The following is a 26,689-nucleotide window of genomic DNA, read 5'->3' as shown; positions in this document are numbered from 1 at the left end:
GAATAATGACGCGCTGTTACGTTGTTCATGTGCGCCCCAGTGAGACGCTCCTCACCCCCCCCCCCCCCCCCGTCCACTTATTAGCAAAACTCTGTGCACACAACATGCGGTGAAATAAATAGAGGCTCCATCGATTTAGCAGTGAAGGAGGGACGCGAAAAAACAGTGTATACAGGGTGTCCCACATAACTTGAGCTAAACTCTAAAAATATGCAAATGCCACGTACCTGGACAGAACCAAAGTAATGTTGTTTGGCGTCCTTGGAGGTACTCAGGTTATTTTTTCACTCCACTTAATTAGAAAATTAGTCCTAATTAATTATTCAACTTCCCAAATATTATAATTTGATGAAAAGTTCCAATGAGAAAATTGCACAGCAACATGAAAAACTCCCGATACAGCTATCTGTTGCTCAATATGTGTTACATAGAAGTGTTTTTCCGAGCATGAAAGGAGCCCGCGAATACAGGCAAAGCGCCTCGAGCGGCCAATCGCGCGTCAATTTTGCGTGCATTTGCGAGTTCTTTCAGGCTCGTAGAAACACTTTTATGTCGCGCGTATTGAGCAACAGAAAGCTGTATCGGGAGTTTTTCATGTCGCTCTGCAATTTTCTCTTTAACACCTTTTTCTAATTATAATAGTCGAGAAATTCATTAATTAGGGCTAATTCTGTAATTAGGTAGAATGAAAAAAATTTGAGTATCTCCAAGCGACGGCAAACAGGTTGGTTCTGGTTTTGTACCTTGGCTCTGTTGAGCTACGTAGCATTCGCATATTTTTAAACTCTGGCTAAAGTTAGCTCGGACACCTCGTATACTATTATGACGGGGTACCTCAGCGTACTGAGTGCCTTTTTAAAATGGATTTCCCATCATATTCTTGTCACAATTAATATTAGCATCGTCACCCAACATGCAAAATCTTAGGAACAGGCAGCGGACCATAACGACATCGCGAGAATATAGGTAGAGGTACAATTCAGTAACTTGCGTCGTCCTTCGGTGGCTTTCTCGCGCTTGCGCTGTATTCTTTAATCCCCCAGGCTACTTCTTTTTTTGTCTGAACTTTTTTGCATGATCTTGTACATCTTATACTCTTCATTCACCCTAATATAATGCCAGCTGGAGCTTGCCTGCGCCAATATATTGTAGGGTGCTTTCCTAGGAGCTGTTACTTCTTAATCGAGAAACAGGACATTTTTAGCTAATGAACGAAATACCTAACGTAACAATGGATACATGGCAGCAGTTTGTTTATTTGAAGCAGATTGTTTACTTGCGTTAAGTAGCTGGAAATCTCAAAGTGCGCCATACTGTTAGCTGGTGAAGCGGCTGGAATTCGAACAAACGAACCACCCTGAACGCACCTTGAAGCCACATCACGCACACGCTTCACCCTACCACACGTTGTCTCGAGTATTGCCAAAATTTATTTCGTGGTCACAAGCCTTATCATTCTGTTTTGACCGTAGCGACGCACTTGTAGCTGTAGCATACAGAATAGACAAAAATGGCGTATTAAAGTAGAATTCTTGACAAAACGAAATTCGCTCGTTGACGTTGTACACACGTTCCAAATTCGTAGACATAGACAGTAGCCAGTAGCTGCCACTTCTTCTGCACCTACCGAATTCCGCAAATCTGTCGCGCCGCACACACTTCCGGTGTGTTGACTTGCATATATCTCCAACTCACGACGTAGCCTGCGCCTACGCAAGCTAGCGTTGCGTCCATCCCTCCCCCCCCCCCCTCCTCGCTCCCATTCCCGGTCCCATTGAATGTGCCCTGGATCTACACCTGCTACGCAGGAAAATAATTTGGACCAGACACTTGCTTTCCTGCATGATCGCCTTCATCTATGCGATGGCGTTTATTGGCACACATCGATTTCCGCCGCTTCGCTCAAGAATCTTCACGCCGCTCATATTCAAAGTGATCGTCTCACGTAGTGATCCGAGGTCTAAAACTATCTGACATGTATTTCGTAATTTGTGTTGTTTTAGAGCGGTAGCCTTCCAACAACAGGAAAGTCACTGTTGCGCTGACATATTCTTTTTACTATTGAGTCCCGCCCGCAGTGTTTCCACACAGAAACAAGCGCGTAAGGCGACGAGTTCGCCGGTCATTTCGAGCTCGAGGCGTTCGGGCTTGTCTGCGCACGCTTATCGGGCGTCCGCAGTTCGCGGTCGTCCCCGGCGCGGTTCGCAGCAGCTCGGTTCGCCGTCAGGTTCGCCGCCGTCCCCATCCTGGGACGCAGGCTGACCGCGCCACCGAGCGAGTTGTGCCGAGTCGAGGCCAGATGGTGCTGCCTGTGAAGGAGTCGGCTGTAGATCTCCTGCGCGCCGGCCAGGGCGAACAGTATGAAGACGAAGGTGCCGCAGGCTACGCACCACGCGGTCAACTCGCTGTGGCGGGAAGCCGAGGTTGTCCTGTCGATCGGCGCGAACATGTCGCTGGCCTTGCGACGAAAGCGGCCGCCCGCCGGTGTCGCTCCCGGAGCCGGCCGGCCGTACATGCTGCTCGTCGCTTGACGTGTGGTGGCCATGCCGTCTCTGGTGGTGTTCATCGAGCCCGTACCTCGGGTCGGATTCTCGCCTGCTCTTTCGTAGACCATGACCGCTTGAAGCCTTAGCGTATTGGGCGCTTAGCGTACTGTAGATGGCGGTTGGCACGGGTCTCGTTCTTCTTGTCCTCGTTCTTGTCTCCACTTAGTGACACTTACCCATTACGGAAGGCTGACCGAAAACCAGCAGGTCGATGTAAAAAAAAAAAAAAGAAAAACTTCATAAAAATTATTTAAATGATATCGTTAAATGTCATGTAAATCAAAATATAACTTTTGACATGAACGAGAGGAGTTTGCATAGACTTCAGTTGGTGATGCAATAAAATAAATAAAGAAATATTAGACCAGACTTCCATAATATTTCAGAAAAATATCTTGAGAAGTTTTAAAGTGCAGGTACCGGAGATTTCCATAAATTTAAACACGCAGGCGCGTTGTAAGAAAGAAGAGCTTATAGAGGCAATCCACGTGAGTGGTTATGTGCCACTGTCTTTAAGAACATCATCATCATAATCAAGTATACAAATGATTGGAGCCTGACGCCGAGGGTCCGAGGGAAAGCTTAGTGAAAGCCTGTGCTGATGAAAACAACTTAAAATAATCTTTTTTGATGACCGAGAACAGACAGTGGAAACATTTTTCAAACATCGAGTAGAACTCGAGCTAATGGCCGAAATAGCATAGAGGGCTCAAACGTAGACATCTTCCCTTGAACACACGAAAAGCTTCTTCGTCCTTTCAGCTCAGATCTATACTGAGAGACGTTTTCCGTATACTGCTGCAACAGATCGCACAAGGCGCACTATCACTCGATGGTAGTAGAAATACTTTCCAAAAGGTTATGAACAAACCAGTTCACTCCACCCTTGCACCTTGTATGGAAATCGAGCCGGAGACACTGCGACAGTGATGTCTTTACTTCAGTGCTTTCAAATTCTCGTATTTCTCTCCGTGAAAGGCCGAACAGTCGACGGATAAATCGGCAAAACCCTTTCTAACGTTACAAGTTTCACCATGTGCGAGCTACTTCGTAGAACCACGCTAGTGTACGGCTGATCAAGATGCAGGTGGTAGAGGAAAGTAGCTTATCGTTTTTCTTATCGGGGAGATTTGCCGCGATGCGAGTGGAATGAAAAATGAAGAAAATGCGCATAAAATAGACGCATGTAGACCTGCATGGTGCAGGTACTGCAACAATAAGTTCGCGCATTTGTCTGTTGTACAACGGGCATTGACCTCTGGAACATTAGGCTCAAGTTTGGCCTCCTGAGCATCTTGTGTCAAATATCCCGAGCACTAGGGCAAAGCCACAGAGTGTGATGGATGTCCACGGTAGACGCAAGAGCCGGGCATTTAGAACACGTTCCAGGGTTGTGAATTGGAGAACCCCAAGTCCAGGTGGCAGTAGGTGCCGGGCCCGCTGCAGCCTGAGGCCTCCGTAGACAAATATCTCGCACCTTAGAGAGTTTACAGGGAAGGAAGCAGACCCACGTGTGTTTCTAGGGCACGTGTGCCACGTCGGAGAATGAACTGCTGAGCTTGGATGAGAGCCCGGGAGTCTGAAGAGTACCTTATACTCTATATACGATTAACAGTGGTAGAACATGGAACGTCGCATGAAGCCAACGTTTCGACAAGGGGATCTTGTTTTCGCCAGGGCAGCAACAGATGAAGTTGACAGACAAGTTCACTAACAGTTGCTGCCCTAGTGAAGCCAAGTCCTCGTGTCGAAAAGTTGGCTACCGCGACATTCCTTGTTTGGCCAGTGTTATTTCCTTTGAGCATCCTTATTCATGTGTACATACCTCTCCCTTCTTGTTTTATGCTCCTAGTCTCTTCTTCTTGAGTGTGGTGAACGCATGACCATCTTAATGTGTCGCGCAACACTTGTTGGGGCCAGTGCGCTTCAAATGCTGCGTTTCTGGGTTTCGAAGTCACTGTCTTAAATCACAACTCTGGAGGACAACTAACAAAGCAGACGCGTTCGCCATGATAAATGTTTATGCAGGCCCGTGAAAGACTAACCGCTCCTGCCCTTCGAAGAACGAAACAAAAGGTAATGTAACTGGTGCAACCGTGAAAATATTGCAGCAGTAAAGTGGAGTGGATACTTCTAAAACTCTCCACGTTTTTGATATTTGGATAATTAATTACCATAGTGAGGTCTCTTCATGTCACTCTCATGATGCGTTAATTTTGATGATCCAATTTTCTATAGCGCAACGCTTGTATAGTAATGACTATAAGCTGGTCATTGTGCGTTTTCAGACATTCGAAATTCTGGTCACAATAGGTATATGAAGAATTAAGAAGGTATGTATAAGGGTAGTCAATCCGCGAATGCGAGAGGTTCTAGCCAGTGCGACAACAGTCTGCATTATTGTGCTTCATCGCAGTTGAAATACAAGCACGGGAACACCCTCTGTGTCAGCTCACAGTTGATCAAACTAGACTAGTGTCTTTTTTTAAAGTGAATACTACGTTTTTAGCACTTCTACACTATGGGCGATAGCTGGTTTCTTAGATGTCCTGGTGGTCACCGTTGTTGTGTGCTACTCCCAAGTAGCACACAAGCGTTACTAACGCAAGCCTCCAAACTGCAGTTTATTTGTTGTCTGTTTATCACAACGCACACATGTTAATCAAACAAACGTATATAAACAAGCATACAATAATCAACATACAGGCACACTTGGCGTCAAAAGATAATCTTCGTGGCTCCGAATGTGAAAAATCGCATTGAAGACCGCAATATTTTCTATGCCGAATAGGCACCAATAGCACCTACTTACGAAAATATCACGAGACCAACCAAAACCACTCGTTTCATCGTTCGATGTTCGCTCATGACCAAACTCAAAAGTTTATTGCGCTTCCAGAAATGACGTCTTCAAATTAGTCAAACAGCACGCAAGTGCAGGTTTTACAAAGGAGCTTGTTCGGAGACTGGGGCGCTGCATGTGTCCGGTGGTGAGGAGACGACTGCGGCGTCTATTTGTAGCCAGTAATGCTATGACCGATAAAATAAGCTTGTAGTTGGCCACTTGTGCTGCGTCATAGATACTAATACGTAAACACTCTTACTATATGATTGTGTTAGGTGCAGACGCTGATTCACGCCCAATAGTACAGCCCCTTTCCGACAAAGTTAACATGACAGACATAAAACGACAGATAAAGCAAAGATTTTTCCAAAACCGACGGGGCATAGTTCCGGCTGTTCAAAATGGTCTTGAATATGCAGAACAATGCTATACAGTTAGGCAGTACTTAGCATGCTTCATCTAAACACGAATTCGGTTTTGCAATGAGATAGCGATATATTAAGCTAAAGTGTGGGATTTAATATCCCGAAAGACCACAGCGGGTTATGAGAGACGCGCCAATATGCTACTGAGTGAAAGGAGTCCTCAGTCACATTGCCCTAGTAACTTGTGCTCATTTAGGAAGATATACTGCTGTCCTTATGCGTTACTTTGTGCAGCAAATTAATATCAAACAAATATGCATTTAACAGTGGTGTTAATGCCCACAATAAATCATCGTTTCTCAAGCGAAGGTAGTGGCCAATAACCTTTTAGGTTCTCTTATCCCACGAAAATTCTGCGGCGAAATAGGTACGTTTCAGATACGCAAGACATTCGTTCATAATTTACAGAAAATTATCCTAGCATTGCTTTCAAAATTGAAAACACAGCGCATTCGAAAGCCATAAATCTTTGTTATTAGGAATGAGCGGCTATAACCATCCAACAGGAGTGAACTCGAGGAATCGAACTCGAGGAATCAGGAAAGATTTACGTATACATATGTATCTCTGAAGAACGCGGCAGTGCCAGTATAGAGCGAAAAATACATTTTAATATTACTGTTGCAGTTCTGCCAACGTCTGCAATATCTACGCGAAGTCACAAGTCAGCGCGAGACGAGCTATCCCGTGCGCTGTACTGTGACACCCCTTTGTGCACAGGAAGGAGCGTCAGCGGACGCCGCCACTTTGTCTCACAATAGTTCACACATGCGCAGTTACACTCGCTCAGGCATGCGGTCTTCCACCGGTGTGGTTTCTGTCTCCGGAGTGGTGCCCGTGCTTCTCTGTTGTACCGGAGACACAGCGTCCACGGTTGAAGCGCCGACGTGGCCGCGGCGGCCTACGTGAGGGTTCGTGGCCACCGTCGGCCGCTTGGACTTCGTGGCTTGGACTACGATGACCAGGATCCTGGGCTCTTCTTCGCTGCCCCCCCTGGGGCGCGCGAGCATTATTCCGGGCCGCACCACGTAGCGGTACCTGTTAGTTTCGCAGCAATCGGCAAACTTTAGGCTTACAACACCAAACCGGGACAGGCGTCGGAAAAGTGAGGGCTCGTGAATAAAAAAGCGAGCTGCGCTTTCGTTGCAGACTAGCAGGCTAACGTGAGCCTGCTGACCCTAGCTCACTTCGAGTATGTTAATACGAGACTTATCATATAAAGCCAACAGTCAATGAAGCCAAAGAAAGCATCGGGGAAATTAGTTGTGATTGAAATTGAAATGTAGAACATTATAAAGACAATGGAAATGAAAGTAGACGAAAAGAAAAGCGGAGGCGGTTGGGACCGAACCCACAGCCTCCGCATTACACGCGCGTTGCATTACCAATTGTGCCATGGTGATGGCTATCAATCCGTGCACTAACTTAGGTACTTATATTTACCAGATCTAGCCGTGGAAGTGTTAGCCAGAAGCACTCATAGCCATGTTGGGTCGATATACGCGGAGTCACAAGTCAGCGCGAGACGAGCTATCCTATGCGCTGTACTATGGCATTTTTTTGTGTAGAGCAAGAAGTTAAGCGGGCGCCACGACATCGTCTCACGATGGCAGACACACGCAAAGTCAGGCAGTACAAGCGTAGGTCCCCAAAATCTTGCATGCGTGTCATATATGCGTGCCCAAAAGTGGCGACAGCACGGTCACATTCACTCAGCGGAGCTCATTCAGCTGTTAGTGTTCATTTCTGCAAGCCTCTTGTACAACAGGGCGTGGCACGCGATCACGGAGAGCATAAAGAATGTTAACGAAGAAAACATGCAGACGCATATAAAGTTGTTTTTGTGAAGTTCCAACGTCTCAAAACTAGACAGTGGGTTATAACGTACGCTGTATAGTGGATAAGTATAGATTATATTTTTGACCACCCGGAGCTCCTTAACATGCACTCGAAGCACGATACACGAGCTTCCTTGCATTCCGCTCCTGTCGGAATGCGGACGCCGTGGCCGGAGATCGTACCTGCAACTTCGCGCTCAGCAGCGCAACGCGAGAATACACTACAATACAACAACATATCCTAGACGAAGATGGAAACAGACTGGAAGGAGAAGTGGCAATAAATTACATCCGAAAAATAACAGCCGAATCTTTCCAAGCCAATGACGAGGTTGTACTTGAAGAAAAAAAAGAGCATGAAAGAGACCCAAGTGGAAAAAGAGCTGGTGCTGACAAATTTCAACAGGAAGAAAGCGGAAGAGAAAATTCCTAAGCGCACAGCCAGGGGGCTAGACGAGGTTCCCGTTAGGCTGATTAATGAACTAGGAACAAAAAGTAAGGAAGCTCTGGTGAAAACAGTGGAAAAAACATTAAAACATAGACAAATAGCAGACAGTTGGCAACAAAGTAGAATGAATTTAATTTATAAAGGCAAGGGGGAAATAAGATAGAATTCTCTAGTATAGACCGTTGACCATTGCATCGATAATATACAGGCTAGTAATGCAGCCAATCAAATTAAAGCTTCAAGCATGGGCAGAGAATAATGGCATTTTGGGAGAACTTCAGAATGGCTTCAGAATAGGTAACGAGAAGAAAGGGGGGTTAACCGAGGGGCCGATCTTTATTAGTGATATCATAAGAAGCCAACAAACACTGACACCAAGGACAACATAGGGGAAATTACTTGTGCTTAATAAATGAAATAAAGAAACGATAAATCAATGGAAATTATAGTGGATTAAAAAACAACTTGCCGCAGGTGGGAACCGAACCCACAACCTTAGCATTTCGCGTGCGATGCTCTACCGTGTGCGATGCTCTACATAAATACCCAAGAAAGTGGATGGGAAAACGGCGCCGCGGTGGCTCAATTGGTAGAGCATCGCACGCGAAATGCGAAGGTTGTGGGTTCGGTTCCCACCTGCGGCAAGCTGTTTTCTCATCCACTTTAATTTCCATTGATTTATCGTTTCTTTATTTCATTTATTAAGCACAAGTAATTTCCCCTATGTTGTCCTTGGTGTCAGTGTTTGTTGGTTTCTTCAGAATAGGTAGGCGTTTAGATGATAACTTATTTGTTCTTACTCAGTGTATTGAAATACCAAAAGTAGAAAGCAGACCGTTATATTTGGCCTTTTTAGACATTGCAGGAGCCTTTGACAACGTAGACCGCAATATTTTGCTGGATATTGTGGAAAGGGAAGGCTTAGGTGATGATTGTCTACAGCTTTTGAAAGGGATTTACCCAGAAAATACAGTTTGCGTTGAATGGGAAGGGATGAGGAGTGAGGAGAAAGTTAATATCAACAAGGGACTGAGGCAGGGATGCCCTTTATCCCCGCTGCTGTTTATGATGTACATGGTGAGAATAGAGAGGGCGCTAGAAGGAAGTAATATCGGGTTTAATCTCTCATACCAAAATGCGGGTACAGTAATAGAGCAACAGCTCCCAGGTTTATTTTATACGGACGACATTTTGTTGCTATTTGCAACAAAATGTCGTCGTTGCAAGTTATTTGCAACGTCTGGCTATTATCTGTGCATAGGAAGGCAACAATTTAGGTTCGAAATCTAGTGTTAGAAAATCAGGTGTTATGGTATTCAACGAAAACAGTGAACAGACAGTGGAGATGAAGGGCCAGGAAATACCTCCCGTAACAGAATATAAATATCTTGGTATATGGATAAACGAAGGCGATATCTATATGGAAACACAGGAAAAAACAATAACAGTGAAGGGGAAGAGAAATGCAGCCATAATGAAGCACAGAGCGCTATGGGGATACGATAGCTACGAGGTTCTCCGAGGTATGTTGAAAGGTGTAATGGTTCCAGGACTTACTTTTGGAAATGCGGTTGTTTGCTTTAAGTCAGGGGTACAATCAGGACTCGACGGGAACCAAAGGTCAGTGGGTTGCCTCGCATTGGGCGCTCACGGGAAGACTACAAATGAAGCTGTGCAGGGTGATATGGGCTGGACTAGTTTTGAAGTGAGGGAAGCTCGCAGTAAAATTGAGTATGAAGAACGGCTGAGGAATATCGAAGAAAGTAAATGGGTGGAGCGAGTGTTCAGGTATCTCTACGGGAAAAACATTGATTCACAGTGGAGGAAAAGGACTAGGAAGCTTACCAGCAAGTATGCGGCCTGTAGGGTAGGCAATACAGCAGCAAAGAAGGTCAAGCGGAAAGTCAGAGAGGGTGAAATAATCTCATGGGTGGCGTCAATGGAAAAGAAACCTGCCATGAGTGACCACTTAGGAGGAAAAAACGAAATCAGGAAAGAAACAATTTATGATAACTCAAAGGGAAGCTCATTACTTCTCGAAGCGAGATCGGGATGCCTTAGAACACGCACCTATAAAGCGAGATATAAGACGGAAGAAGAAGCATGTGCTTGCTGCGGTAAAGCTAGGAAGAATAGGGAGCATGTTTTATTAGAATGTGAAGACGTCTACCCAGGGGTCGATTTAGGCGCCACTGGCCTCCTTGAAGCCCTTGGGTTCAGCGGGAGCAGTGGTAAACATGTCCTCAATAGGTATTAGTAAGAGGCGATTCGGGGATTGGTGGAAGAAAAGTAGGGATACGAGAGAAGACGGATACGTACAAAAGCACAGTTCGTACTAGGGGATCAGAAAATTTGGGTGTGGTAGTTCATGGTGTTTTTTTTTCTTTTTTTTATTGTTTAACCTAGGTAGGACATTAAGTAGTATAATAGCAAGAGGTTGGTGGCGCAATCCACCGCCCCGTTCCAGAGGGGACGCTCATAACATCCTTCCATCCATCGATCCATGACTCCGGCAAGACTTCCCACTCCAGGGCACTCAATCCGGACCACGATCCCGTAACATTTTGACGGCAAGGCAGCTTGGTACCAAAAAAAAAAAAATAGAGAAAGAAAGACATCGGCTCGCCTACCAGACGGCGCCGGTGATTGCGAAGAGCACGATGGCGAATAAGGCGCCGGCGATGGCGCAGCACAATGTGTAATGCTGCGTGGTCACCACTGCCTCCGCAGTGGGGAACCACGACCGCTGGGGACTGGAGCGGGCACGCGCTCGGTCACGACTTGGCTGGTGGCCGAGGGCGCTCGTCGCTTCGTTGCAAGTCGCGCACCCACTGGTACCGAAGCCAGACTCGAGACTGTTCGAGGCATCCATTCCTGCTTGATAATGTTGTCTCTTCTTCCTTGTCTTTTGCCAGCGTGATTTTTTAGTGGTCGTGCGACATCCAACAATGGATGAGCTGACACAGCGAAAGTGGCCGGAAACCGGAAGGCCAGCGGTCTATGCGTAAGAGAATTTCACTTCTTGAGTTGAATGTGGGCTGTCGAATTTTGATAATGACGAACCTAATTCTTTCAACAATGGCACAAATCCACCATGGGGTATAGGCCACGAACTGGTAGTATTATACACAAAAAATGTGAATGAATGTACGAAATAAACGGATCTTAAATGAAATAAAATAGCGTTAATAGATGGGTAAGCTTTAAATAAAAGCGAATAAATAAAAGGAATTTACAAAAATAATACTCAAGGTAAAAGAAAGAGTTTGTATGGAGGGTAACTTAAATTATGGATAGCATAATCATTGCGAGTATTTCTTTTTGGTATTTGCGTTCAATAATTTAATGACGGAGAAATGAATAAGTCGTGGAAAAATGGGAAGTCCTTAAAGGATTTTCTTTTTTGTGCTGGAGAGGTAATTATTTGTTGCTCGGCAAACGCTCCTCTGGCTGTATCCTAACACCAATGCTCCAAGTGAGAGTACAACACTGTTTTCTACTACATGAAGCCGTGAAGCTTTGATATAATTTCTCATTATTTGCTGTTTATTGTTGTTGTTGTTGACCTGAGTGATTGCTGCGCATACCCTCAGTGATGTTGTTGTTGCCTAAAAACATGGCTCGTACCCACGAGTTTCTTCTCATATCGGTTAACGTTTGTAGCAACGTCTTTTTTATTGTACCACTACTCCAGATCGGCCACAGTTGACTAATATATTGACAAGTAATTAATAAAATGAGAAAATGACGCGAAATTTTTTTAGTTACAATGTAGGTGTTACAATATCGAAGAAGTGGCAGTTAAAGGGAAATTATTTATAAAGAAGTGTCGACAGTGCATTAAACTAGATAAAGTAATGTGCGTCCACGACAACTGCTCTTCAAGGGACCCTGAAACTCCTTTCAAACATAGTAGGAAAATGATACCAATCTGTCGTATTTCTTCTTAGCACTGCGCGTAGCTGCGTCTGCTGCACTTAGCCTCCGAGAACCTTGACCCCCCTGCTTTGCTGCTGGTTTCTATTTCAGAGCAACACCGGTCATGCTTGAATGAAGGGAGCACGTACCACCTGTTTCTTTCTTTTTGTGTATAATTCAGGTAAATTTTTGAAGAGAAAGCCAATGGTAACCCACTCAATGCCACATACCCAACTGAAGCACTCGAGGCGCATGTTACTTTCACTATGAGTCGCAATGTTTGATTGATTACTTGAGTATTCTCTATTAATAAATTTTGGTTTATACCTTTACAAAACTATTGCAATCTCGCAAAAAAGTAAATTGATGTTGAAGGTTTCTCCGTTCACCAGTGAAACCTAATTCTACCAGTTTTCGAAATGTATTCACGCCTCCAACATATCCTACAAACTAAAATATATGCGTTCCACGTGACCACCATCATGTTTGTTTTTCAATGACGATGTCTTTGTTGGCGAGTTACCCGCACATTTCCATATCGGGTACTTTTCTAGCCTCCTTCATGGGTTTTCACGGTTGTGCATCCTTGTTGCTGGCGTCAGTGCTCCCGATGCACCCGGTAGTACCACCGTACAGTAACGTTGGTATAAGTACAAGTGCATATAACCCGGGGCGTAAGGACCGGTGATTTAAGTACTGGGAGTACCCCAGTGCGATTGGTGGTATTGATGGTATTGGGAGGCTATTGCATTCTTCCCTGGCGACGGGGTTTTCAGACGCTATCGTTTCAGATGCTGCGAATGAGATGCTTAGAAAAAGTTCAATTGTTTAGGCACCCGATGCTCACCCCCAACTCGCTCAGGAAGGCTTTGTATTTCACTGACATCGACTAGACGTCGAATCGCCTTCCAGTCTTTCTTGTGATCTACGCATATTGGCGCGTTGTCGCAAGGGCTGCGAATCGATGTGCGGCGTCTTTCCTGAATTGGCAGCCCTTGATACCGCTTGAATACAAAAATATCAGATATCAAAAAAAGTGAAGGTTTCTCGCTTACAACGCAGCAAACCCAGCTAAGTGAAGTGCGCCGTCCACTTCGATTAATGCAGGAGTGACAGGCCGTAGTCCACAGATAGCGCTCAATGGATACATGGTAATTCTGCGTTGTTCGATCACCGCCTTCCCAGGACAGCATAAAGAGTGCGAGATAAGAAACTTTCATTCACATATATAATCGTTGTGAGCCATATTCAGAATGCTAATTAAGCGTACTGTGCAAGTGAAGATGCGTATCTCAAGTTGATGGATACCATTTCGAAATAGCGTCCTCCATGTTTAACGATGCCTCTATGCGGCCTTTCGATCCATCGTATAATTTCTTCACTATACATATCAATGTGTACCGTTAGTGCTATGTGCCCATGATGCTGCATCAGTGGTAATAAATGTCATGGGCCTGCGCTTCTACCAACGCCAAGGATACAACTTACTATATCGCTGTGTTAATCAGTTGTGCAAAAACAACGTGAGTTCCTGATAAGTCAGTTTCGATAATTTTCTATAAGCTAGAGCAGATTAGTCTATAGAACTCATTAACTTAAGATGGATTCCACTGATCAAAGTCGAGGGCGTTTTATTTTGGTTTGGTTTTTAACTCAATGGCGTATAAATGGGATCCCACTGGTCGACGCTAGAGCAACCCTGCGTTTTCCGCTGACCGATTTGGATCAAGCCACTCCACGAGAGAACACTCCTCGTTCATCCTCCGAGCAGAGACTGATTTCACCGGAACTCCGGCGACGCGTTGCCGCCACTTCCAGATATTGGCCGGGTGGCTGAGCTGTTTTTAGCTGAAAGCCGAAGTGAAAACGCGAATGGTGGGCGGATGAGAGGGCCCATAGGTTTTCGTACAGTTACTATAGGCAACTATGGCGCTAGTGTCTACGGGAGTGGCAAGCAGAGCGTTTCATGCACCAAGCATGGGAATGGTGGTCGGTACGCGATTTTGTCGCAAATTCGTCCTTCTGACTTGAAGTGGCTGCGTGGCTTTGTAAACTGATAATTTTCGATTAAGCACGGCTTTATAAACAATGAAACCGAAATTACTGAAATGTTCCGACGACAGGATTCGAACACAGGAGCTCCAGCACAATAGCCCCATATTGAAACCATTACGCCACGGACCCACGACAAAGCGGTACATTTGCAACTAACAGCGATTATGTGTGGTCTAAGAGCGAAATTTATGGCAATAGAGGTAGATAATGAGCAACAAGTGAAGCCACAAGAAAGTCCGAAGCCACAAGCACATACATCAGACAAGTTTATGTCCTAACCATCGCTCCTATGTCGGCTGAATGATAGCAGGACCTGAATTCTTTCTAGTAATTATTGTAGAAAACTCTATGGCAGGGCGCAACTTTTGCTACATTTAGCTGGTCGATCCGCTACCTCCGAGATTGCGCGCGCTGGCAGGTCGCGCAATGTTGGAAGGCATGGTTGATCTGGAGTGGGTCGCCCCATGCCGGGCTTTGTTGCTGTCTCGTGTATACCGCGCACCACTCTACAAGGTGTGCGTGTGTGCGTGCGTGTGCGTGTTTAGCAGCACCAAATTTTAGCACAATTCTAACCCTTGATGTAAATTACTCGATGAGGCGGCCATTACTTCTGTGAGGAAGCAAAATGTTCGATTGACTATTTAAGGTAATTACGCTAAATAACTTTTTAATTATTTACTTTACGTAAAATTTCAATCTACGAATTATGGCCGCTGGGTTCACATGGCGTATGCACTTGAAATTAATTCTCTGGACAGCACCATTTCTAACACATTGATTTTCAAGGTATCCGAAAAAATGCATTGGCATTCTAGTTACGTTTCCAAGGAACCGCTGTTTTATGCATTGAAGCGCAAAACTAACTGGAACACCAGTGCATTTCGACGGACACATTGAAAATTAATATCTCGGAATTCGTGCTGTTCGGAAAATTCGTTCCAAGTGGATACGGTGCACGAACTTAGCGGCTATAACTCGTAGACTGAAATATGCCACGCGAAGTAATTAATTAAGAAGTTGATTAGCGTAAACACGTTAATTATACAATTGAAGATTTCGATTCCTCGTAGAAGTAATGGTCGCCTCATCGAGTAATTTAGATCAGCGGTTATAATTGTGCTATCTGCCATAGGCAATCTTTAAAAATGTTGTGCACACACAGACAAAAAAAAAAAACCCTTGCGCATCGGCCAGTTCAATTCCCCATTAGACAACCTGGACAGCGTAAACATAGCTCAAGGCTCTTAGCAAGATTCGGGAGAACTCTTCGACGACATCAACAGACATCCGCACACTTCGCATATGGCTTCCTTTTGCGTAGGGTGGCAAACGAACTGCACGTGGTTGACCTCCATACCTTTTTTTTCTCTCTCTCTGTGTCTCTTTCCGCTTCCTCTGTAGAGACAGCAGGTAGCGCTCATCATACACCAAAAGATCAAAGACCCGAGTGCTGTTTCCAAATACATTTTTTCTTTACATACGCATGTCTTTGTATAGATCTGATGTGCAGTATATATCAAGGAGAAGTAGATACCGAAAAAACTACTTCGAAGGTAGAAGGCGCACACACGAACGCACGCGCACACACACACACACACACACACACACACACACACACACACACACACACACACACACACACACACACACACACACACACACACACACACACATTTTTATATATATATATACATATATATATATATATATATATATATATATATATATATATATATATATATATATATATATATGTAGTTCAAGTTTGCCTCGATCAGGTCTAAATGTGCCTCACAGCATGATGTTTATGCCGTAGTCATCATACCGTTGTCCTCGTGCCGGCGTCGTCACGCTGTCGTTGTTACACCGCAATCATATCACTTGAGAATCGCCATCCTTTTGTTGACATACCTTAGCCATCGTACCACCTTTGTCTTTCCATTGTGGTCACTGCCTCATCATACGGTCGGTGTCATGCCGCCGTGGCCATATCTGATCCAAGCAAGCGAGTCAGAAAGGTGGGACGATGCTGCAGACAGCACATATGCCGCACACAGCCGAAGCAACAGAAATGTCAGAATGGCCACTGCAAACCAAAAGAAGCGCGAGAGAGGACTGCGGTTGACGCACGAGTCTTTTCTAAACGGTCAAACGCACCAGCGCGCCATGTATTTAGGACTCCTCGCGCGCGTTTCGCTGTGGGGATGCTATATGGCGCCCAGTGTTCTTAGGGAAGCGCGAAAGATGAATACCGCTGCACTACACACTTCATACATAACTCATTGCGATGGTGGCATTATGTTGCGCCGCTATATCGATTCAATGCTAAACGCATTACTGGCGACAGTCAAAGTGGGACGAGTTCTGCCATTTTTTTTTTGTGATGGTGACAACATAGTAAATGTGGTAGTTAACTCTCGGTACAATTAACTAACTAGTGCCTTAAAATGATAGAGTAAAGGTAGATTTTAGCCCCACATAATTTAGATCAAACTCTGGAACGTCGCCACCTCCCAGCCTCCATCGCTTCTATAACCGATGGTAGTGCCTTCAAGACTGCTGTTTCTGATTATTTCATGCAAGCTTGTTTCGTTCGTTAGCAACCTGCATTACGTATACGTTAATGTTTGTTTTATACATTCGTGTATGTTGTAGCCCCCACTCCTCTCTGTAATACTTCGGCCTTAAGAGTAAAAAAAAAACCCCCAATGAAGGAACTGTAGGCGGTTTGCTACGGCATTTCCGCACCGGAGTTAAAGCATCCAGGCAGTTGCAGACCGTCCGATGTATGTGAGCGCTGAACGGCAGAATCTCTGGTCATGCTATGCAAACATAATTTAGTTACTCGCCGCCACCAGTAACAGAGCTGCTGCAGTGACGGAGGGCTAAGTATTTGGGTTTAATGTTCCACATTTATTGTATGGGTTAAGCACTTGCGGCATCTTGCTTTATGCTCGTCTCTATAGCGCTCACTTAGCCCATATATATATATATATATATATATATATATATATATAATGTCATAGTATCCCGAGTGTTCAAAGAATTGCATTGTTTCTCTCGCCGCAAGGCACAAACATATTGAAAAAAGAAAGAAACATGAAATATTAGCGTCGTCGCTATTTTTTCTCGCCATATAGTCGTGTCGAAGCATGGCGCACGCTCAAAGCCTTCGCGGGTAAGTCACCGCTGCGAGTCGGAATGCAAATCCAGTGAAACTTCATTCTTCTAAAGAAACGAGAGCGGCAGTGCCCAAAAACAGGTCAATAACGAGGACTTGCTACAGTTCGCGCCGGTGTCACCACGTGGTCTGGCGACGGTCTCCGAAAGCGCCCGGCGCAACAACAATGGTGGCTGCAGCGCGAGTCCACCTTTGTTCGGCTGCTTATATATATAGAGATGAATGCGATCCGATTATGTCGTGCGCCTATTTGCCAGGCTGCGCTGCGCACTCTGTGGCACGAGAATGGCGCTTCGCGGCCCCGGCGTGGTGCCCTCCCATGGCGTGCTGACTTCATTGTCGGGAAATGAAAGCGCGCGTACGGCCGCGCTATACGCTTAATAATAACCCTGCAGCGGCATTCAATGTGCTCCGAACACTAGCCACGTGAAGACAATTAGGCTATGTTTTCTTTTCTCGTTTTGCAGCTTAAACGCCCCACACGTGCCTAATAAATCGACATGCAAATCGCTATAATTCATTTTCTTTTTGCAGAGAACTTAAACAGTTTGTTCCGGTCACTTGATAAGCGTGCGCAGTGTCGGTCGTGGTAAATGCTCCCGAGAATTTTCATATTACTTGTTGGTTCATACATTACGTGTAGCCGAATCCTCAGTGTTTGGATACAGTAATTAACGCGTTCCAGCCTTTCGATTGTTTCTGTGAACGGTTACTTTTACGCAGCTGTGTATTAAATTTGGCATAGCACCACGTCTTCCTTAATATGTACGCAACTAAAATTTAGCGGTATTGAGCGGTCGATTAATGAATGCAAGGTGCTGTTCATGGTGGCCTTTTCTAGACAGCTCATACGCGCTTACGTTTCTAATCAGTTGTGTTGCGCCACAATTGGGGACAAACGGTACTGAATCCTGAGATATAGAGCGCTGCCTATAGAGCGCGGCAGGGTAACACACAAATGTTAAACGTAGGTGCACATAAAAGTGGATCGCAAAAACCCACGCACTGAAGCAATCGTCACTGTTACAGGCACAACGATTAGACTATTCGTGGTTTGTACTCTGCATTGTAGCGTTGCATTTCGAACACCTTCAGCATGGGCCTTAGTTCATGGCGGCCATGTGGTGCTTCAGGCATTCAAGTCTTTCTTCTTTTCTTTTTTTTTCTACAGTTTTTTCGCAGTTAAAGGCTACTTTGCGTATTATCGTGTCCACGTGTAGAAAAAAACTACCATCGACATTGGCTCCAGTGTCGGCGTCTTCCACAGCTGGCTCGTTGGCGTCTCTCGACGCTACCGTGAGTACGCGCTCGTGCCACGGCTCCCGCGTTCGGCGTCGGAAATAATTAATTAAGAAACACGAAGAGGTCTCCAATAATTTACAAAGTCTTTAATGACCCGTCGGGACCTAACCAGTGATAAACACCGGGGCCGCACGTTTCAGCTTCGCTGATTAACCATTTGTACGGAGTACTTGGGCTGAAAGCTTTTACTCTTTTTTTTTTCTTAATCCCAAGTGCAAAGAGTAAATTATCTAGTTATTCTGATTTAAGTAAGTTTATTTAGACTTGTCTTCCTGTCCGCCTTTTTACTCGCATGCAGAGGTGGCTTAGTGACTATGCCGTAGCGCTGCCGAGCTCGAAGTCGTAGGTTTGATACCGGCCGTTGGGGCAGCCTTTAGGCGGAGTCGAAATGCAAAAACGCCTATATACCATTCATTGGGTGAAAATTAAAGAAGCGCGCGTGGTCTAAATTAAACCGAAGGTCCCTAATACGGTGCGCCTCATAATCAGATTGTGGCTTTAGCACGTAAACCCCACAATTTAATTTTGTGTTGCCTACTATTCGTATATATTACCCTTGTATGTGTACACTGCTCTTCTTTTATTGAAACTAACAATATACATAGGCGCTCTAGCCTCTGCTTGCATGTATTATGTCTAGCGTTTCTTGTGGCGCATTTCTCCTCCAATATTATCGATTTCGCACGTCTTCTGAAAGACATTGTATTGATGTTTCGACGAGCAGGCAAAGGGTCCTTGCGTTTTTCTCATTCTAGGCATTCGTGGCGCTCTATAGATAGAGTTCTCATGGTTATATCTGGGGAAGATTTATCAATGACTGCGTTCCACGTTACTCGCTTTTCTCGCGTGAGTGGGACGATTAAGTCAACCGAAATGATAGTGGCGAAATATATAGAACACACTCCTCAATTTCGCTGGTGGCTGGTGCGAATAAAATCGTCTGTGAAGCCAATATTTCCTCCCTTGTTATACGCCGCACTTTGAAGAGCGTATGGAAAGGTTCTTTAGAAAAATATACAGGAACAAATTGGACTCAGTAGATGTTACACTATCAATTCTAAATCATGTATCTGCAAAATCTGCCAACTTGTGCCCTTGTACTTTTTTTTTTTAACTATCGTATGTAATCTTTTTCCGAGCAACCTTCTTGCTCTTCAACAGACAACGAAAGTCCGAGCAAAACAGGCTTTACAAATACGTGTTCTTACAAAAAGTCTTCGTACTCTACACGTAGTACAATCTACAGATTGCCAAAATTTTTGGTTATATGGGTGCCTTATATTCGTAACAGAAAGTGGCGAAAACTAGAACAGGCGTTCGCTACATGTACGCAATATACTTACAATATCTACCAAGGCTTCCAGGAAACCGATGTCAGCAATCAACGATACCTCTATGGCACCGTCAAACACGGCGGTTAAAGTGTTGTGCCGAGACGATGAGCGGTGACTGCGGCTCCGCTTTCGTCGCTTGAGCCACCGCAACCTGGGCTGCCTCGAGTGAAACAGCCAGGAGCCTGACCGTGGCTCGCTCTGGCAGAAACCGACAGTATAGGAGCTAACGTTGACGAATTTACGGAGCTTCTTACGGCAATAATTGTTTGAGGAGAAATGTTGTTACTGCTCTGACGCGGCTAGAAAGGGGTTCGATAATGCGAATATCGCACAGATTTTAGCACAGATTTGGTGCTAAAACGCTTATTTTGCCTTTCGACGAGCGCACCACCATTAAGGCCGTACTGCTCAAGTTGGGAAAAACGAAAAGCGCGTAGTAGGGGGTCCTGTTGTGCGGAGTGCATACGACTGAATGCGAAGGGGGTCGTGCAAATGCGCGAAACCAAAGGTACGGCTGCGAAGTTTCCGACAAGACCGCTGGTAAGCTTTGGGCTACGCTGCGAAAACTGAACGGCGTGCTAATGCGCTTGAACTCGCAGAAAGGAGCGGTCACAGCAGTTGTGTGGATGTGCAGAGACGGCGCATTCGGTACAGCACCAGGCATGAACAACCACCTCGCTCAGTTGTGTGTGTGCCAATGGTGTGTCAGCGATGGCATGCGCGTTCTTGCGAGAGGACAGCACGGCCTATGCGAGCGCAGTATGATGAAAATAAAGAAAAGCGAGAAGGGGTAATAACTCAACAGCCCGTGAGATATGTATCTGGATCACAGTTGCCGTTGTTTAAGCCGATCAACCGCTCATATTGACTCATCTCAGGGTGGAACAACGCGGCTCACATGCGCAGATATGTATGTTTTGCTTTTTTTCAGATTGTTTTATAACAGCGATGCACCCGTTCCCCAATGTTAGACGCTAACAACGATCTACGGCGGTACATTTCGATGCAAACAAATGCATCGCTTTGGTAAATCCGACGCGAAAGGGCGTGCTCGAAGATTTCTTCAATATGCGAAACGTCTAAAGAATGTGTAAAACGAATACAAGAAGTGAGCTCCAAGTGCAGAAATCTGCGACAACGTCCATTGCAGTCGGCGTTGTCGGACTGAACTCAATGTGCCTTTATCGGCCGCACTGTGAGAACAGTAGCGCCCTCAGGCCTGCTCACCCAGAACTCCGCGAGTGCTACATGGCTTGCAGGAGTGACATGCGTCCCCGGACAAGCCATTAATAATTATTCGCCATCCACGAAACACACAACTGAAGTGCACTCAACATGGGCGCACGTACACAAATCAACCGGTTAAAACCCCGCACCCTTCCAAAAACGTTTCCAGCAGTGTGCGGCAGAGGGAAGCACAGGAAAACGAAAAATGCGAATTGTATAGGCTTGAAGAAATAGTAATCGCAAAGCGTTCCATGTGATTCCTTAAGTGCGTGTATCAGTCCTTCAAGTTAGCAGGCATGGCACAGATTTAGAAGCAGCAGAAGTTTGTTGAAAAAGACGCGGAAAATATGGAGCAGGCAGTTTTATGGCCCCTGCAGCTGTTTATGCCGCCTAAGCACTGGAACGATAGCACAGGCCAACTTCGATACATAGACAAGCCATTTCCTACAAAATGACAGTATTACCAGAATTGCAACTGCATAACTATTGTGGTGACCAAGAATTGCGGCATCGGCGCTCATTGAATGTGAATGCAGCGAAAAGACAACATGTGTGAAGAACCAGCGACAGGCCGGGACCGGTTGTTAGTTGGGTTCTACACTGTTGGCTAAGTGGGGCGTTGAATTCGGTGAAGCGCTCAATGCGACCATCAATGGTTCATGAGCTACTGTAAGAAGCGCCCGGAGACCACTGGATAACGGTAACTCCAGAAACACCGACCTCCATAATCTTGTCCACCTATAGATTGTAGTGAGTCGTGATGTTTTACGACTGTTATCTGAACAACTTCTTCAGACAGGCCAGTTGTTTAAGCATACGAACAATGATGGACCAAGAGAAATACTTGCTTACTCTTTTATACACGCTGCCTACACTTCTTAAACACAAATCGAATCATTCTGGATAAGGTCTATAGGCTAATGTATGGATTGCGTAATTAATTTTTTGAATGGCTGGCTGCCACGCTTCTTATTCGTCTTTCCAGGGACCATTTGATCCTACTCCAATCATACCTGAAAGAACATGAGCAACTGAAACAGCGAGTAACAAAATAAAATGGGAACGGAAATAGGGAGTCGAGTTTCAGGAGGAGAACAAAGAAGGTCGGCTGCTAGAATACCAGCGTTCATCGACCCGGCCAATTCGGTCTGTCCTTGTCATTCCAATAAGAATGGTCGTCCGTTGCACTACCGGACGCTCACTACCGTTCGTGTCTTTTGCTTCTGTGAACCGGTTTCCCCAGCATGCAGTGCGACGCTTGACTTTTCTGAACGGCCACGGTTTGATGACTATCACGCTCTGCCCATCAAGAACATTGGCAAAAGCCAGTGGGTAAGACATGGGACGCGAATGAAAAAATGTAATGCGCAACAATCCTTATAAGAAGAACGTCACTTTGACAGAAATGCAAGAAAATGTGATGAAAACGAGTTATAAAGTCTAGATACAGACTCGAACTAAGATACTCTCAACTCGCCAGCCTTAATTAACTTTCGTGTGGTGAGACACTTGCTAGTTATTAAGTCACAGAATTGTACATTCGTAATTATTTTTTCTTTTGCATCGCACAAATATCTTTATGCATGGTGCATATCTGGTGTTTCGCGTTTCTGCATGTCTTACATTCATATGCAGTTAATCTCCTTAGTTCCAGTGCAGCAAGGACAGGATGAATCGGTAACAATTTGTTCAAGAAACGCTTATTTGCTGCATGTACAAGTTCGAGATACAAAAACTGAGGCTTCTTGCTTTCCCTTGTACGCAGATTCAGTAACTGGATTTCTTGCGACCCTGTAAAGGAAATATCAGACAACAAGAGAAGGTTATCTCTTGGACTCGTGCGAACTTGAATTTGAATTTATTTACAGTAAACAACAAAGATGGTTCTGCGGGTGGCCAGGAAATTAAGCTGTTTAGGGCAGCTCTTTGAGTTCAATTTTTCGACCACATGAGGTAATGAGCACTGCCAAGGCAGCAGCGCTCATTTCGGGTGGTTCGGATAGGCTTCTCCTTCACGCGATATGAAAGTTCGGAGGCGTTTGGTAGAGGGTTAAGATGGGTGTTAGCAAAAGTTTCACCTCTGGTGGCAAAGTCACGCGTGTTAGTCTTCGCGCATTTAGAGGTGGCTATAGCACAGTCTCGGAAGAGAACAACAGTTTACGATAGGTAGCGAAGCACTGGAAGTGGTAAGGGAATACATCAACTTAGGGCAGGTAGTGACCACGGATCCGGATCATGAGACTGAAATAATCATAAGAATAAGAATGGGCTGGGGTGCGTTTGGCAGGCATTCCCATATCATGAACAGCAGGTTGCCACTATCCCTCAAGAGAAGTATATAACGGCTGTGTCTTACCAGTACTCAGGTATGGGGCAGAAACCTGGCGGCTTACGAAAAGGGTTCTGCTTAAATTGAGGACGACGCAATGAGCTATGGAAAGAAGAATGATGGGTGTAATGTTAAGGGATAAGACAAGAGCAGATTGGGTGAGGGAACAAACGCGAGTTAATGACATCTTAGTTGAAATCAAGAAAAAGAAGTGGGCATGGGCATGACATGTAATAAGGAGGGAAGATAACCGATGGTCATTAAGGGTTACGGACTGGATTCCAAGGGAAGGGAAGCGTAGCAGGGGGCAGCAGAAAGTTAGGTGGGCGGATGACATTAAGACGTTTGCAGGGACAACATGGCCACAATTAGTACATGACCGGGGTAGTTGGAGAAGTGTGGGAGAGGCATCTGCCCTGCAGTGGGCGTAGCCCGGCTGATTATTATTATTATTATTATTATTATTATTATTATTATTATTATTATTATTATTATTATTATTATTATTATTATTATTATTATTATTATTATTATTATTATTATTATTATAGCAGAACGCTGTCCTCCGAAAACAACAGGCGGATAAGGGGTTGTGCTCTTCGTGGCTCTTACACCATGATGAAAAAAATACCCTCAGCCCCAAAACAGTAAACGCTTGTGACGGCCAATACTGGTCACTGTAAGCTGTACAACTGCAGCAAGAGCTGAACCAGAACAGACAGCTTCTAAATGAGCCGGGAAGGTATCAGAAAAAGGATATGCGAAGAGAACAAAAATTTGTTCGAACCACTCCTAATGTTTGATCCTGCACCACTCAGAGAAAGACTAAAGGCATTTATTCATTTATTGACTTATTTATTGAGTTATTTATGTACCTATAACAGTACATACAGCGACCAAATTGGGCATTATTGTAGAGAAAAACAATATGAATAGGGTACAAAACTAAGTGCACTCAAGAAAGGCATATCAACAATATTATCTGGCACAACACAGGCGACTAGTTTTCACATAAAAGCATAGGCTCTTGCAGCAGCATAAAGAAAGATGGCACATGACAATACATTTTATTTATTAATTTTACTCTTGAATGGTACGCAGAGGAGAAGCATGAGAGAAAGCAAATGCCATCCGGCTAACTTCACTATGTGCCCAAACGTTTTCGTGCCATCGTAACAGCCCGGAACTAGTCAAGCTGCTCGTTTCTGCTGGACATGAAAGAAACTAAACAAAATAAACAACGTCGTTATGAAGGAAGCAGGATATGTCTCCTAAAAAAAGATAACCTTGAGCTCAATAAACTGGTTACGCACAGGTTACGCAAAAACGACAAAAAACCCAACACCCTTTTTTTTTAACCAATTCCTGTCCTATTTCTTACAGATAAAAAACGAAGAAAAGTTCTTTTTTCGAGTCTGCCCTTCGGGCTTGTGTTTTCTCCGCAGAACGTTCCTCGTATTTCAGGCTAGTAATCCACGTTTAAATTTACCGACATCAAAGCTATTGGCGTTTGGTGCGACTCAATTGGGCACCACTGACAGTTGCAAGTCACGTTGCAAGTCACCAGTCACAACTTGCAACGACCTTGTCATGGATCTGATAAATCTTTTGTAAGGTCCTTATAAGCATTTGAATCAACTCCATTCGTAGCCTTGCACGCCTGAATGTTGAGATCGCAAGTTGTTGCCACTGAAATCATTTCGCTTCTGAATAAGATATGCATCAGAGAGCTTTGTTTTCTTTCTTCTTGCGCATAAAATATGGGAACGAACACATCTGTCATTTCGTTTTTATCCGTCTCGTTTCAAATCCTTAGCCGATGGCGTCTCGCCTTAAAGATACCCCAAAATGTGGTAGCGCTCTCAAAGCTTGTTTACTCTTGGGAACTGGGCGTCCCTCGTGTTTTTTGTCCCCCCACATGCGCGCAGACATTTGCGCCTCGTATTGAAAGCTCGAGCACTAGATGTTTTTGACAGTTCAGCCAGATATATGGCAGTCGAAACACTCGCCAGCATATTGCTTTCAATTTTCGCATGTCTCACACTTTCGTTGCAGTCAACACATCTATGCCCAAGACGCACTCCGAATCCTTCGCTTACTTTACCCGAAACCACGATATGCAACTCATATGCACACAGTGTATTCTGCCAGCACACATTTGGTAGAAAAATTTCAAATTCCCAAGTCAAAAACCAGCAAGGACTGGTTTGGGAATGAAGATATATATATATATATATATATATATATATATATATATATATATATATATATATATAGTGTGTGTGTGTGTGTGTGTGTGTGTGTGTGCACATATATATACCGTGAGAGACTGTTAGTATGGGAGAGATGAGTCAAATCGCAGAACGTGACTACACGCCGAGAACGATATATTCTAAAGAAAACGCCTGTCCAAACAATACATTTTATTGGAAAGCGAGGAGTGAACGCTGATTAGGTTTAGTTCCAGCTAAGCCTCCCACAAAGGGATCAGCACATGCGGTTGACGCTTGAGCGCAGAAAGAAAAAAAATACCAGTAGATCAGACGTCCGTACGAGTTCCTCATGCATGTTTATGAGCGTCAGTATGTTTATTTTTGTTGTGATGTAGTTCCATGGCAGGTCTACTTGCCTCAGTACTGTTTTTGATTGGTGCTGACCTCTGTAAGGAGTAAAACTGGTTGAAACTGCACCTCGTCAAACAGATTGCTTCGCTGTCACGTTAGCTGTGCAGCTACCAGCTGTACAAGTTCACAAGCTTGCTTGCCGCGCGCCCTCTTGCAGATGACCGATTTTTGTTGCTATGTTTTTACTATACGGCCTCAAAAGGTTTCGTTTCCGCTCAGGAAACACGCTTAACGAAGTTGGCAAATCAGTTCAGTGGAAGCCCCCTGGTCGAGAAAGGTTCATAGAAGGGAAATTTTGTAATCCACAGAATACGAAGGTTGTCTTTATAGCTTCGTGCTACAGTTAGATGGATGACAATTCTTCCCTTTCATGTCTAACAAAGTTGCATAGAATTCGCTTACAATGCTGGTGTGTTATGTCGTTGGCGTGCAGACGTTTTGAATAAGTTTACTAGGGCTGCCTGGAAAATGTGCGGACCTTGTACAGCTGTACCTACGTAAAAGTTTGATATGTTTAGCGTTTAATTATTATTTTCAGTATGATTATATATGACTGATATGTAAGTGTGTCACAGCATATGTTTTTTAATTGCAGGAAACAGTAGGTACAATATTTA

General features: G+C 44.7%; 1 long non-coding RNA gene and 1 other non-coding gene across 2 annotated transcripts in view; both read left to right on the top strand.

The window, feature by feature from the left end:
- LOC142578931 (uncharacterized) overlaps positions 1 to 26,689 on the top strand; it is a 209,463-nt gene that overhangs the window by 157,227 nt on the left and 25,547 nt on the right. The gene's annotated exons all lie outside the window — the stretch shown is intronic.
- On the top strand, positions 8,674 to 8,746 carry TRNAS-CGA (transfer RNA serine (anticodon CGA)). The gene has a single exon. It is a non-coding gene; the product is annotated as a tRNA-Ser (tRNA).

This window comes from Dermacentor variabilis, chromosome 4, assembly GCF_050947875.1.
Source record: "Dermacentor variabilis isolate Ectoservices chromosome 4, ASM5094787v1, whole genome shotgun sequence".
Lineage (NCBI taxonomy): Eukaryota > Metazoa > Arthropoda > Arachnida > Ixodida > Ixodidae > Dermacentor > Dermacentor variabilis.
The sequence above is the reverse complement of the archived record's forward strand: the minus strand, read 5'-3'. Positions and strand labels throughout refer to the sequence as shown.